The sequence below is a fragment of the Hyla sarda genome, chromosome 4 (assembly GCF_029499605.1).
Source record: "Hyla sarda isolate aHylSar1 chromosome 4, aHylSar1.hap1, whole genome shotgun sequence".
Classification (NCBI taxonomy): Eukaryota; Metazoa; Chordata; class Amphibia; order Anura; family Hylidae; genus Hyla; species Hyla sarda.
Genome location: NC_079192.1, coordinates 324,093,169 through 324,110,369, shown reverse-complemented (window position 1 = coordinate 324,110,369; position 17,201 = coordinate 324,093,169).

The window sequence follows — 17,201 nt, the reverse complement described above, 5'->3', positions numbered from 1 at the left end:
GAAGATAACAATTATAAAAAAAAAAAAAAAAAAACATTAAACACTGCAAGCAATATGAAATAATAGTGCTGTAAAAATAAATAAAATTAAAATACACTTAAATTCATGTGATGTAGAACATACGACTTAATAGTGATTAACCCCTTAAGGACGCAGCCCATTTGGGCTGAACTGTCCAGAACTGTTATGAACTGTCTAGAACAGCATATGTTTGCTATGGGGATTTCCTTTTACCCTGGACAGTTCCTAAAAATGGACAGAGATGTCAGCAGAGAGCACTGTGCTCGTGATTCAGCAGACAGCCCTGTGTTTCAAACGGAAAATATTTTCCGCTGTAGTATTCAGCAGCTATTAAGTACAGGAAGGATTAAGATTTTTTAATAGAAGAAATTTACAAATCTGTTTAACTTTATGGCACCAGTTGATTTAAAAAAAAAAAAGTTTTTCACCGGAGTACCCCTTTAACCCCTTAAGGACTCAGGGTTTTTCAGTTTTTGCACTTCCTCCTTTTCTTTTAAAAATCATAACCCTTTCAATTTTCCACCTAAAAATCCATATTATGGCTTATTTTTTGCGTCGCCAATTCTACTTTGCAGTGACATTAGTGATTTTACCCAAAAATTCACGGCGAAACGAAAAAAACATCTTTGTGCGACAAAATCAAAGAAAAAACGCAATTTTGTAAATTTTGGGGGCTTCCGTTTCTACGCAGTGCATATTTAAGTAAAAATTACACCTTATAATTATTCTGTAGGTCCATGCGGTTAAAATGATACCCTACTTATATAGGTTTGATTTTGTCGTACTTCTGGAAAAAATCATAACTACATGCAGGAAAATTTATACGTTAAAAAATGTCATTTTCTGACCCCTATAACTTTTTTTTTTCCACGTACAGGGCGGTATGAGGACTATTTTTTTTGCGCCGTGATCTGAAGTTTTTATCGGTACAATTTTTGTTTTGATGGGACTTTTTGATCACATTTTATTCATTTTTTAATGGTATAAAAAGTGACCAAAAATACGCTTTTTTGGACTTTGGAATTTTTTTGCGTGTACTACATTGACCGTGCGGTTTAATTAGTGATATACTTTTGTAGTTCGGACATTTACGCATGCGGCGATACCACATATGTATATATTTTTTTTTATTTACACTGTTTTATTTTTTTTATGGGAAAAGGGGGGTGATTCAAACTTTTATAAGGGAAGGGGTTAAATAACCTTTATTAACACTTTTTTTTACTTTTTTTTCTCGCAGTGTTATGGGTCCCATAGGGACCCACAACACTGCACACACTGATCTCTCATGCTGATCACTGGAGTGTATTAACACGCCTGTGATCAGTGTTATTGGCGCTTGACTGCTCCTGCCTGGATCTCAGGCACGGAGCAGTCATTCGTCTATCGGACACCGAGGAGGCAGGTAAGGGCCCTCCCGGTGTCCTGTAAGCTGTTCGAGATGCAGCAAATTCACCGTGGCGGTCCCAAACAGCCCGACTGATTAGCCGGGATAGTTTCACTTTCACTTTAGAAGCGGCGGTCAGCTTTGACCGCCGCTTCTAAAGGGTTAATACCGCACATTGACGCGATCGGCGATGTGTGGTATTAGCCGCGGGTCCCGGCCGTTGATGAGCGCCGGGACCGACGCGATGTGATGCGGGGTCGCAGCGTGACCCCACTTCATATCGCAGGAGCCAGCACAAGGCATAAATATACGTCCTGCGTTGTTAAGGGGTTAAGGACGCAGACAATTACATTTTTTAGTTTTTTGTTTTTTCCTCCTCGCCTTCAAAAAATCATAACTCTTTTATATTTTCATCCACAGACTAATAAGAGGGCTTCTTTTTTTGCGTGACCAGTTGCCCGTTGTAATGCCATCACTCACTTTACCATAAAATGTATGGCACAACCAAAAACATACTAGTGTGTGGTGAAATTAAAAAGAAAAGGTTTTGTTTTCACGCCGTACAATTTATGGTAAAAATGACATGTGTTATTTATTCTTTGGGTCAATACAATTAAAACGATACCCATGATAACATACTTTTCTATTACTGTTGCACTTAAACTTTTTAACCAAAATTAGTATGTTTAAAATCCCCCATTTTGAAGACCTATAACTTTTTCATTTTTCCGTATAAGCAGCGGTATGAGGGCTCATTTTTTGCGCCATGATCTCTACTTTTCATTGATACCATATTTGCTTATATAGAACTTTTAATCTATTTTTTTATAAATTTTTTTGGGAATAAAATGTTATTTTGGATTTTTTTTATTTTTACGTTCACGCTGTTCACCGTACGTAATCATTAACGTTTTATTTAAATATTTCAGATATTTATGCTCGCGGCGATACCAAATATGTATATAAAATATTTTTTTTAACACTTTTTGGGGTAGAAATAGGGAAAATGGGACAATTTAGGTTTTAATTGGGGGAGGGGGATTTTCACATTTTTTTAACTTTATTTTTTAACTTTTTTTACTTTTATTTTTACACTTTAATAGTCCCCATAGGGGACTATTTATAGCAATCACTCAATTGCTAATCCTGTTCAGTGCTATGTATAGGACATAGCACTGATCAGGGTTATCGGTCATCTTCTGCTCTGGTCTGTGGGAAGGCAGATCAGAGCAGAATACGCCCGGAAGCAGGGGAGCCAGGTGAGGGGACCTCCTTCTGCCGTGCTGGATGATCGATTCGCCGAGGCTGCGCCGCGGGCGATCCGATCATCCATTTTAATGACCGCGATGCTGCAGATGCCGTGATCTGTATTGATCACGGCATCTGAGGGGTTAATGGTGGACATCAGCGGGATCGCGGGTGTCTGCCATTACGGGCGGGTCCCTGGCTGCGATCAGCAGTCGGGACCTGCCGCGCATGACCCGGGCATCGCTCCGATGCTTGCGGTTATGCTTAGGACGTAAATGTACGTCCTGGTGCGTTAAGTACCATCTCATCAGGACGTACATTTACGGCGCTCGGCGTTCAGGGGTTAAAATGACTTGTGCAAAAAATATCAGGGGGCCCCCTGATGTGCATAAGGTGATTGTGAACAAATATAGCAAAACAATATATATGTATTGTCGTGCGGTAATGACTCAAGTATGAATTATGAATTATGGTCATAAAAATGATTAATTATGACAAATTTTAAATTATGAAAAGTATAAAAAATATCAAAATTATGACCTGGTGAATTGTAGACAAAGCCAATCAATACAATTTGCATCTGAGTCTGACTATTTCCTCAGATAACAACAAGTTATTTTCATGACGGGATGATATTAACGCTTAAGGATGTAGTTTTGCAATATACAATAAGACACAGGTATTATAAAAGTATGCAGATTTATTGGTTATAAGGTTATAAACATAAATGAATAATAAACGCAATGATATTTGCAAATGAATATCAATTAGATATATTAGTAAACATTACAAGCTTGTTAATTGACTACATATAGTAGAACAATACATGTGAGTAGTAAGTAACTTGTTAAAATAAAACAAAAGCTACTAGGTTAGGAATATTATATAAGAAAAAGGTTACATATCACTCTATTCAGAGGAACCTCATGATATCAAGATGGGCAATATCTAATTATAAACATCTCAATATGGAATGCTAAATACACTCCCCGACCCCTTCTAACCAACTACAAATCACATGACTCCATGAATGGGGAAATCCATCTAAGGATATAAAAATATGGAAGAACTATGATATACTTCCACCCCATATATATACTTCTGGACTATTTTCTATGCATGACCTTGGTAAGACATTAAGACAAATAGCAGAGTTTTATGATCTCGCTAGACTATATTTTAGGAGGAAGAACTTGAAACAAGTTTCCTATGTGGAAAATATACTTATAACACTTAGTTTGGCGAGTAGGAATTCTATCAATGTCTAAGCAATTATTTAATGCTTTGATAGATTTTGAGTCCTGATTCTTCTGCAGGTAGAATGAAGTCTTATGATATCCTAAAACTATAATCTCAATATGGAGAAAATTAATTATTTTATTTAATTAATTTATTCGCCAATCTAAGTGGTATAATTCAATCCACAGTATTCAAATTGGTCTTAATTAAATGGAATACCATTTTTGTGTCTCTTACCAAGTCTATGTAAGAACCTCGCTTCTGGTCCTAGAAAAATTGAATGGTCCATCTCACCGTCATGGAGGAGGAAAGTGGGTGACGAACAAAAATTGAGAACTGATGTTCCGAAGGATGCCACAATTTTGGTTGTACCTAAAATAACAAGTGCGTACTGAAGGAAGGAGAAAAAGAAAAAGAGAGAGGAAAGAAGAAAAATGGAAAAAAGAAAGAAGAAAAAGAGGTAAATTACAGACAGTAAGTAAATAATGCAGAAGTAGATATTCAAAAACGACAACTGATAAAATAAATGATAAAAGAAATACAAACACTATAAACTCCATAGGAAAAAACAGTCAAGGTGACTCGATGCTATCAAGACTATGCATAAAAGTTGTGTACATACTGTACATATGCATGTATGTATGTATGCACACACCAACATGTGTTTACACATACATACACACACACAACTAATTATCTAAGCGGAATTAAATGATACTTACAAAAAAAGGAACAAAGCTATTGACTTAATTTAGGCCCTCCAGAGTTTTTGTTCCCAGAACTACAATCCATATGCTATCTTTCTGAGCCAATAGTTTCTTCCAATTGCCACCACTTGTCACAAAGTAGATGTGGTCAATCCCTCTGACCTGTAACAAAGAACTGTCACAATTGTGGTACTTCTTAAAATGTCTAGCCAACATTTTTTTTTGAGGGGGAATATCAGAACACTGTTTGGCAGATGTGATGTCAAGTACATGTTCTCTAACACGCCTTCAAAATTTGCGGGTTGCTATTCCCACATATATTTTCCGGAATGGGCACTTGGCATAATAGACAACCCCTTAAGTGGCACAATCGATATGGTGTGTGATGGTATAGGTATTTTTACCTTTGGCATCAACAAACGTGGTACTCCATACAGGTAAATGTCCCCCATTTCAGTCCTTTAGACCGTAATGCTTGCATTGGGGTTGCCCCATGATGGTAGCTATGAACTAGTGCGTCATTTATTCTTCTAGATCTCCTGTATGTTACTGAGGGTCTATTGGGTAGATAGTTTGCAAGTACCTGGTCACTTTTCAGGATGGAAAAATATTTAGAGAGGCTCAAGAAAGGACAAGAAAAAACTCACCGTTTGTAATCCATCACAGTGTCTTAAGGAGGTGTATAGAGCCTCAACGTTGCAAGTAGCGAGTATTATGTCCGGTTCGAGTTGCAAAATGTCCTAAGTACGTCATTGGTGTGCTTTAGATGAGATGGAAGAGTCTCTACAAGAGGTGCAAGGTGGTAGTCAATTAGTTTACACAGTGGTTCACACAGATTTCCGCAACCCAACACTATAGGTCTGCTGGGTGGACACGTAACATTTTTATGTACCTTGGGAAGTAAATAAATGAAGGCCACTGTGGTGTTGGTTGGTAATAGTGCATCCATTTGTTTCATAGATAGGGTTCCTTGATCAACAGCCTGTTGTAAAATGTTACGCAGTTCCATCTGGAATGCAATGGTGGGGTTGAATGTTCATCTCTTATAACAGTCAGTCTGTCTCAACTGGTGTAACATTTCTCACTCGTAAATCTTTGTTGGCCATAGCACAACATTCTCACCTTTGTCTGGTGGTTTTATAGTTACGTCTTTCAATGCATGTAATTCCCGTAATGCTTTACGTTGATTCATAGTCATATTGTCCCTTTGTCGTGTTTCTGAAATGTTATTGAATTCCTGGGAAACCAGTTTAACAAAAAGGTCAACGGAGGGGAATTGGGAGAGCTGTGGAACATTTTTGGATTTGGGTAAAAAGGCTTGTGGGAACTTGATCTTCCAGTAGCTCCACTAAAGTATGTGCTACCTTCTGTTCAGTCCTCGTGGGAAAATTATTAAAAGAGCTGTCAAGATTTATTTTAAAGCCAATTTGCGAGCAAATAGTTGCGAGTCCTTGACAGCAGTAAAACAATAAAAATACGCAGATGGGCAAAATGACAAGCCCAGACATAAAACCTCTTCTTGGGGAGGAGTGAGTATGATTAGATAGGTTAATCACCTTTTTACTCACCTGATGGTTTTCTTTCTTTTTATAATCCCGTCTCTTCTGAGCATTTCTTTTACCAAATTCAGAATCCATTTTTCTTTTTCTCCCACCAAAATGATATCTGTAATTTGATGATGTAGTGGAGCCCGCACTAGTGGATGTTGTCGAGGATATTAAGGTAGTGTTGAGTGTCATTCCTATTTTGTTGCCATCTGTACACTCCATTAAGTTGTGCATCATTAGAGTCATGCTGGTATTTCTTGCATTTGGTCGTCTGAATCTGATTCTCCCATATATTTAAGTTCTCATTAAATTATTTATTAAACGTTTCTAGTTTAGCATTTTTGATACATTCTCTTGTAATGGTATTCTGAGTTTCCTCCAAACCTCGTTCAATCTGCACATAAAAGGACATGAAAACCATGAAAAATCTACTCCACAGACGAACATGAATATGGTGGAATTGTGGGTTTCTACAGACATACTTGGCAGGGAGCCTGTATCATGAGCACCTACGCATTCAGGTTTTTCCGTCTTTCCCCATTGAAGACAATTCAAAAGCAAATGGGAGGAGTCTTGCAACAAATGCTCACAGACCTGTTTAGAAGTCCTAATCATGCACAACAATCAAACCTTCGAGTCACTTGAACGAGAGTGGGAGGAAACTCAGAATAACCTTACGAGAGAATGTACCAAAAATGAATTATAAGCTTTTAATAAAGAACTTGATGAGAACCTAAATATGTGGGAGAATGAGATTCAGATGACCAAAAGCAAGAAATACCAGCACAACTCTAATGATGCACAACTTAATAGAGTGTACAGATGGCGACAAAATTGGAATGACACTTGACAACGCACTACCTCAATATCCTCAACTACATCATGTATACAGAAGAAACATGCGCACTATCTACCACAGTGGCCATTTTGAATTAGCCTAGGGGAAGCCTCTGATTCAGTGAGCGCATCAATTGACACTTTGATCACATGACTTCCATTCACCCTGTGGCTTCCAGCTGCAGCCATTAGACTCGTGGAGGTAATCCCATACATATGAAGTGACAGGTGTGTACAGGTGCTATGCCATGCTCCCCGGGCCCACACCACTCATGGATAAAGCCTCTCTCAGCGAAACGCGTCAGTGGTCTGGTGTGGAACTGGGGTGAGTCACATTTTTCCTTACTAATTCACTACCACAGTGGCCATTTTTAATTAGCCTAGGGGAAGCCTCTGATTCAGTGAGCGCATCAATTGACACTTTGATCACATGACTTCCATCCACCCTGTGGCTTCCAGCTGCAGCCATTAGACTCGTGGAGGTAATCCCATACATATGAAGTGACAGGTGTGTATAGGTGCTATGCCATGCTCCCCCGGTCCCACACCACTCATGGATAAAACCTCACTCAGCGAAATGCGTCAGTGGTCTAGTATGGAACTGGGGTGAGTTACATCTTTCCTTACTAATTTACCCAGGGTGAATTTGTTGACTAGCAAACCTTTTGCCTGATTGCACTATTGCACCTTACTTTCACTTAAACCTTGCTCATTTTCCTTGTACTGTATCTTGAGAGCTGGTTGCGGCCCTTAACCGCTTAAGGACCGAGGGTTTTTTCGTTTTTGCATTTTCGATTTTTCCTCCTTGCCTTTAAAAAATCATAACTTTTTCAATTTTGCACCTAAAAATTCATATGATGGCTTATTTTTTGCGCCAATAATTCTACTTTGCAATGGCGTCAGTCATTTTGCCCAAAAATCTACGGCGAAATGGAAAAAAAAAAATCATTGTGAGACTAAATTGAAAAAAAATGCTGTTTTGTAACTTTTGGGGGCTTCCGTTTCTACGTAGTAAATTTTTGGGTAAAAATGACACCTTATCTTTATTCTGTAGGTCCAAACGATTAAAATGATATCCTACTTATATAGGTTTGATTTTGTCATACTTCTGGAAAAAATCATAACTACTAGTGTTGCTCGCAAATATTCGCAATGCAAATTTTATTCGAGAATATCGCATATTTGCGAATTAGCGATTATTCGCAAATATAGCACTATATATTCGTAATTACGAATATTGTTATTTTTTTTTTCACAGTACACATCACAGTGATCATCCCTCTCTGCTTCCAGCTTTTGTGGTCTAAAGAAGGTGTGAGGTGGAAATTTGCGCCCCGTAGATCCATGCGTCCGCTCCTCCCCCAGCTCTCCGAACATTTCCGAAGCTAGAGCTGGGGGAGGGCAGAGCAAGGGGAGGGAGGAGGGGACGCAGATCTCTACGGGGAGAAGTACACACCCCCTCTCTTATCTCCCCGAACTGAGGACGTAGATCTCCACAGTATGTCCCCCTTTATACATAGAGCTCATTGGGAGCACTGCTCTATGTCCTCAGCTCGGGGAGATGAGGGAGGGGACCTGCCCTGGAGATCTATGTCCTCAGGGAGGGAGTGTGCCGTAGAGATCTATGTCCTCAGCTCGGGGAGATGAGGGAGGGGACCTGTCGTGGAGATTTACGTCCTCAGCTCGGAGAGATGAGGGAGGGGACCTGCCATGGAGATTTACGTCCTCAGCTCAGGGAGATGAGGGAGGGGACCTGCCGTGGTGATTTACGTCCTGAGGGAGGGGAGATGAGAGAGGGGACCTGCCGTGGAGATTTATGTCCTCAGGGAGGGGAGATGAGGGAGGGGACCTGCCGTGGCGATCTATGTCCTCAGGGAGGGGGCGTGCCGTAGAGATCTGCGTCCAGCCGAGCTCAGGGAGGGGAGATGAGGGGGCATGAACCTCCTCCCTCCCCTTGCTCTGCCCTCCCCCAGCTCTAGCTTCAGAAATGTTCAGAGAGATGGGGGAGGAGCGGACGCATGGATCTGCGGGGGCGCAAAAAAACACCTCACAAAGGCTCTAATACTACTGTGTGAGACTGGCGTACAAATTTTCGCATATGCAAATTTTCGCTTATGCAAACTTTCACATATGCCAATTTTCGCACATGCTAATTTTAGTTTATGCAAATTTTAGCATATGCTAATTTTTGCATATGCAAATTTTCACATACGCGAAAATATAACACGAATATTACGAATAAGCGAATTTAGGGAATATATGACGAATATTGTTCCATATATTCGCGAAATATCGCGAATTCGAATATGGCTTATGCTGCTCAACACTAATAACTACATGCAGGAAAATTTATACGTTTAAAACTGTCATCTTCTGACCCCTATAACTTTTTTATTTTTCCGCGTATGGGGCAGTAAGTTTTTAGCGATACCATTTTTGCATTGATATGACTTATTGATTGCTTTTTATTCATTTTTTCATGATATAAAAAGTGACCAAAAATGCACTATTTTGGACTTTGGAATCTTTTTGCTCGTGCGCCATTGACCGTGCTGTTTAATTAACAATATATTTTTATAATTCGGACATTTCCGCACGCGGCGATACACATATGTTTATTTTTATTTACACTGTGTTTTTTTTTTATGGGAAAAGAGGGGTGATTCAAACTTTTAATAGGGAAGGGGTTAAATGATCTTTATTTACTTTTTGTTTTCACTTTTTTTTTGCAGTGTTATAGCTCCCATAGGGACCTATAACACTGCACACACTGATCTATTCTCATAGGAAACCAGTGATCGATGATTCTGCCGCTTGACTGCTCATGCCTGGATCTCAGGCACTGAGCAGCCATTCGGCGATCGGACAGCGAGGAGGCAGGTAGGGATCCTCCAGCTGTCCTGTAAGCTGTTTGGGATGCCACAATTTCGCCACAGCTATCCCGAACAGCTCCCTTAGCTAACCGGCATGCTTTCACTTTCACTTTAGATGTGGCGTTCAACTTTGAACGCCGCGTCTAAATGGTTAATAGCTATTAGCCACGGGTCCCGGTCGTTGTTAGAGGCTGGGCCCGACCCGCTATAACGCGAGGCAAGGCCGTGGCCCCGCGATATAGATCGGGAGCGGACACAGGATGTACCGGTACGTTCTGTGTCCTTAAGGGGTTAAAGGAACATATACTGATATCTTACTATAGCATCCTGTGCTTTTCTTCTGACTATTTGTCCACTCTGTAGCTCCATTTTTGAACAGACATATAGTTTATATCATATCAGGACTTTCATCCCAGTGTATATATATATATATGTATTTTCAAAATTTTTGGTGTGATCCCTTATATGTGTTTTTAAGATGTTTTTTGTATACTAAGTAAATACTTAATTAGTTTATTCTACATCTTACCTTGTATTTTTTTTTTGTGCGTTTGCCCAGTTGCAGTTGAACACCCTTCTTATATTGGTAGAATGCTCATCTGCCTCATGAACTTTGATGGACACTCGACATAATGACTCCTTTAGAACTGCTGAGTACATAGTGACAATTAAAAATCAAATTTTAAAATCAAAATACTCTTTTTTTATTATAGTTAACAGTTGTTAATATTTCTTCTTTGTGACTACAGATCAGACGTGTATAATTAATGTCAGAATCATTCATTTGTTCATTTCCTTTTACAAGGACAAACAAAATGTGGATTTATACAGAAGAAAAAAAAAGATATATATGGCAAAGTCTATTCATATATTCTTCCCTGATATTATATAAAATGCCTTTGAAATTGTTCATGCTACAGATTTTTTTGGTCATACCGACCATATTGCTCGAAAAAGGAAGGCAAAAAAAAAAGGTTGCGTGAGATTAAAGGAAAAAAATCCTTTTATATGATTACAAGCACTATGTGGTGTCATTACAAATCATTTATCTGCCTTACCTTGTATAGCACAAATCTGTGATTTTTAGCTGCGGACCCACGCAATGTGTTACTGCCAGCAAAAGCTGTAAGGGCTCTTGCCCACGAGAATGTGCTCTATAAGACCATACTGTAACTGTGTATCCCTCGGATGTTACTAAATATTTTTCTGTTGGATTTGGTATAAAATATAATTGTGGTATGCTCCCTCGGATGTTGCATTATATATGCTTCAATGGAATCTTATCTCAGTAATGCAGTGTGGAATACAGATTTACCATATGGCGACATACAGCTCTATTGTACAGTTCCATAATTGTATGGAAGGAAGAATTGTGGGTTCCCATTTCAACCTGTAAAAATGTACCCACAAGTAAGTACATGTTCTATTGTAGAGTTTCTCCGTAAGACAATAAAGTCTGTGACATTGATTCATATTCACTGGGACATCTCTCATTGCCTTCTGAGCTTGAACTATGGCTTTCTAATTGAAAAGATTACCATAAGAGAAATGCTGGTCAGGCAAATTTGTTTGCTTAAAGAGGTACTCAACTGGTGACAGAAAGTGAAACAGATTTGTAAATTACTTCTATTAAAAGTTCTTAATCTTTCCAATAATCATTAGTGGCTGTATACTAAAGTGGAAATTCTTTCTTTCTGGATTTAATTTCTGTCACGAGCACAGTGCTCTCTGCAGACACCTCTGTCCATTTTAGGAACTGTCCAGAGCAGCATATGTTTACTATGGGGATTATCTCCTGCTCTGGACCGTTCCTGACATGGACAGAGGTGTCAGCAGAGAGCACTGTGGTCAGACAGTAAAGAAATACAAAAAAGAAAATAATTTCCTCTGTAGTATACAGCTGCTAATAAGTACTAGAAGGATTAAGAATTTGTACTATCATTAATTTACAAATCTGTTTAACTTTCTGGCATCAGTTAATAAAAAATAAAAAAAACGTTTTCCACTGGAGTACCCCTTTAAAGAGGTACTCCGGTTTTCTTCAAATCAACTGGTGCTGGAAATTTAAACACATTTGTGAATTACTTCTATTAAAAAATCTTAAAGGGGTACTCCACTCCCCAGCGTTTGGAACATTTACTTCCGAACACTGGTACGGTCTTAGGGGGTCGCTACGCCCCCTCATGATGTCACACCCCACCCCTTGTGACATCATGTCCCGCCCCCTCAATGCAAGTCTATGGGATGGGGGTGTGACGGCCTTCACGAGGGGGCGTGGCGACCCTCGATGCCGAACCAGCATTCGGAACTAAATGACAAGAACTGTCCTGAGCAGAAGAGATTTCGGCAATCATCTTGGGGCCAGTCCCATCAGTGTTCTCTTACAGAGATAGAGGGACAGACAGCAGTGTGTGTTGCACAGAAAAGCATTTTTAAAGCAGCGATTCACCTCCCAGTCACTACAGTGTTCTATTGCAGAGAGAGAGAGGGACATAGAACAGTGTGTTGCACAGAAAAGCTTTTTAACAGCATCGATTTATCTCAAGCCCAAATCCATCCTAGAAGCACTGATAGGGAAAGGAGTGAGATTGAGAGAGAAAGTGCAGTTATTGGTGTAGTACATAGCGACTGTGTGCTGAGGCACTGGTGTGTGCAACAACTGAAAAGCTAATAGTAGCCAGCCAGATAGGGTGAGCAGAGCACTAAAAGCATATTGTCCTCTATTAAGTGTAACCTGTGTGTACATCTAAGTGGTGTACCATTTGTTCCTGTTAAAGTCTTAAGGGTCTAGATACTGTGAAAGGCCAGGCAAAAGTAAACACCTGCTGGTGTTGTAGACAAATACCGTTTTAAGCGTATTGGAGCACATTGTCCTTCCCTCATAAATGCATACCACATATGTACATCTAGGTGGTGTACCATTTTGTTCCTGTTAAAGTCTTAAAGGGGTACTCCAGTGGAAATCTTTTTTTTTTCAACCGATGCCAGAAAGTTAAACAGATTTGTACATTACTTCTATTAAAAAATCGTAATCCTTCCAGTACTTATTAGCAGCTGTATACTACAGAGGAAATTCTTTTCTCTTCTGTTATGACCACAGTGCTCTCTGCTGAACTCTGCTGTCCATTTTAGGAACTGTCCAGAGCAGGAGAAAATCCCCATAGCAAACATATGCTGCTCTGGACAGTTCCCAAAATGGATAGCAGAGGTCAGCAGAGAGCACTGTAGTCGTGACAGAAGAGAAATCCAAAAAGAAAAGCATTTCCTCTGTAGTATACAGCCCCTAAAAAGTACTGGAAGGATATACCTGCTGGTATTCTAGACAAATACTGTTTTAAGCATACTGGAGTGCATTGTTCTCCCTTCATAAGTGCATACCACATACGTACATGTAAGTGGTGTACCATTTTGTTCCTGTTAAAGTCTTAAGGGCCTAGATACTGTGAAAGGCCAGCCAAAAATACACACCTGCTGGTGTTGTAGACAAATACTGTTTTAAGCGTACTGGAACTGTCAGGGACTGACCAGGGGACAGGGAGAGTGAGCCCTAAACTGACCCTAAAACCACTCTCGCTGCCTACTTGCCCATCTACCCTAACTGGTGGATCGACAACTGGGCGCCGGTCCCTCCCTGAACTAAAGTGCAGGGGCCTAATAAAAACACATACTAATAAATAGTCGGTCAAAAAACAGAAACATAACAGGAATATAGAACTCTATAGTATAAAGAGTTATATAAAGTACACAGGTCAGAGAGTTAGTGCAGCGGACACTATATCAGCAGACATGAACAGACCACTCAGTGGTCGTGAATAGTGTTGAGCGGCATAGGCCATATTCGAATTCGCGAATATTCGCGAATATATGGACGAATATTCGTCATATATTCGCGAATATTCGCATATTCGTAATATTCTCGTTTTATTTTCGCACATGCGAAAATTCGGGTATGCGAAAATTCGCGTATGCGAAAATTAGCATATGCAAATTTTCGTATATGCGAAAATGCGCACACCAGTCTCACACAATAGTATTAGAGCCTTCTTTACACCACACAAGCTGGAAGCAGAGAGGGATGATCACTGTGATGTGTACTGTGAAAAAATAAAGAAATAAATAAATTAAAAAAAAAACGAATATTCGTAATTACGAATATATAGCACTATATTCGCGAATATTCGCTAATTCGCGAATATGCGATATTCGCGAATAAAATTTGCATTGCGAATATTCGCGAGCAACACTAGTCGTGAACAGAGAACACTATAGATAAGCGGTCATGAACAGAACTCCAAAAGATCTGAATAAAGAACTAATAAACATATAGAGTTCAAAACACCAGACAGGAAAATGGATACAGTAAGTCTGAACATACTCCAGAAAAATACAGGAATAAGCTTAATCCCCTAGAAAAACATCCGGTAGACACAGGAATTACAATACCCTCTGAGTCCCCACAGACAGGTAAACGGAATCTATCGCTAAACAGGAATAATTACAATCCCTCAGAACACCACCAGTAGACAAGGAGTCCCCATGGACAGGTAACAGGGATGCCAAGTTACAACTCAGAAAAACAGATACAACAGGATATAATTATACCAACAAAAACCAGCAAAAATGGCTAACAGCCACAGCTGGTCCGCATTACATATGACCACCAACAAACTAGAACCAGACTTTGTTCAACATGAACAGTGTTCTATGTGGCATCCCTGTTACCGCTCCATGTGGACTCCTTGTCTACTGGAGGTGTTTTGAGGGATTGCGATTTATCCTGTCTTGTGTTCAGTGTGAACAGTGTTCTATAATTATATCCTGTTCACCAACAAACTAGAACCAGACTGTGTTAAATATATAAATTCAATTTATTAACATATATGCAAAGAATATGACATACATTTAAAAATAACAGGGATAAAATACGGCACTAAAGTCACAACCACAGAAAATTGGAGAAGACAGGATAGAGGTCAATACATGGAATACAGGGGAGATGAACACAGTATCTTAATATTACAAAGAATGTGGAACTGGTAGCTAGGAAAATGCTCATAGGAAATATAAAGCCTTCAGAAAGGGAAACCAATATACCACAAAAGCAATGATATAAACTGTGCACAAAATAAAAAATGGTACCAATGTTAGACAAACCACATAAAAGGTCCTCCTGCCATGCAGACACACACTGAAAGGTTCTCCGAGAGAGGTTATAAGGACAGCTGGATCAGACGGGCCTACTTGAGGGGTAAACATACAACCAGAGGAAGTCTTCTTCAAGCAAAATCACGTAACAAGAAAGATAATCAGGTAAGATTGATTACGTCTTATCATGCTCAAGTACCCCAAGTTAGAGATATCAAAATTGGAACATACTTCTAGCGGATCCAGTTTTGAGTCTATATCTACCTCAGAGACCATCTCTAACATTCAGGAGAAGTCCTAACCTAAGAGATATGTTGGTCCATAGTTATCACAGAAGTCAGAGACCTGAACCAATTTTTGGAGCTTCCAAACCAAAGTGGGGCAGTTCTCCATGTGGCCGTTGTGTAGCTTGTTCTAACGTGTGTCCAGACACAGAGTTCTATAACCATGACCAAAGCCGTGCCTTTCAGATACGGCACTGCATTTCATGTAATACAATTGGGGTCATTTATCACTTGACTTGTGCCTGCAATCTTACCTATATAGGGATGACAAGTCGAGAACTGAAGAAACGTGTCAGAGAACATGTCCTGGGAGTGATTGCCGCAAAACACGAGACGGACCTCTCACGTTTGACGACCATTCCACGCCACTTCAAAATCCATCACAACTGTGACCCTAGCTCCCTCCAGGTGAGAGCCATTGATCGGGTTATCCCTGGCATACGAGGGGGGAACTGGAAAGTGACATTAGCTCAGTTGGAGACGAGATGGGTTTATAGGTTGAAGACTCTCCAACCGAAAGGTCTAAATGACCACGCGAGTTTTGCTCCGTTCATATAAGCGCATACACCTATAGTAGCATATTATCCTGATCCTTGGTCTTTTACCACCTTTTTGATGGGTTGTTTTTAACCTTATTTTTATGTGTTGTTTTTAAGTGTGTGTCTGCATGGCAGGAGGACCTTTTATGTGGTTTGTCTAACATTGGTACCATTTTTGCTTTTGTGCACAGTTTATATCATTGTTTTTGTGGTATATTGGTTTCACTTTCTGAAGGCTTTATATTTCCTCTGAGCATATTCCTAGCTACCAGTTCCACATTCTTTGTAATGTTAAGATACTGTGTTCATCTCCCCTGTATTCCATTTATTCCATGTATTGACCTCTATCCTGTCTTCTCCAATTTTCTGTGGTTGTGACTTTAGTGCCGTATTTTATCCCTGTTATTTTTAAATGTATGTCATATTCTTTGCATATATTTTAATAAATTGAATTTATATATTTAACACAGTCTGGTTCTAGTTTGTTGGTGAACAGGATATAATTATAGAACACTGTTCACACTGAACACAAGACAGGATAAATCGCAATCCCTCAAAACACCTCCAGTAGACAAGGAGTCCACATGGAGCGGTAACAGGGATGCCACATAGAACACTGTTCATACTGGACACACAAACTGGACACTCCACTCCACTAACGAAGTAGCCATTAATAATAAATCCAAATAGACTACTGGCCAGCGGCACACTCCACAGTGTGGTCAGAAGCTGACATAAATATAAAACACAGAACTTCATAACCTGTGCGTACATCTAAGTGGTGTACCATTTTGTTCCTGTTAAAGTCTTAAGGACCGAGATACTGTGACAGGCCAGCCAAAAGTACACATCTGCTGGTAATGTGGACTAATACTGTTTTAAGCGTAGTGGAGCGTATTGTACTTCCCTCATATAGGCACTAAGTATGTCAGGTAGAGAAGTGCCGGGACGTGCACAGAGGAGTGGCAGAGGTCGCAGTAGATTAGGGGCGAGTGGCAGCAGGAGTCGCAGCGAGAGACCTGAGCTCCCGGTATCTGCTAGTGGTCGTGTCTCGACCAGCAACCCGTCTGCCGTCACAAGTGACATCTGACACCTCCAGTCAACAATCGGTGGGTTCCTCAGACACAAGCCTCTGTTCAATCGGTCTGGCTTCAAGGAGAACGCTGACTCCACATGACGCCTGATGAAGCTGCTTTCCCGCAGCGAAACGTGTTGCATCTTGGGAAATAAATTACCTCGATTTGATCTGATCTCCATTTCTTTTGTATCCTGCACCATGTGGAGCTGGCGTTCTCCTTGAAGCCAAACCAATTGAGTACCTTGCCTAGCCGGAGGGCTGCGGATACACTACATCTTGATGCACTAACCATTGTT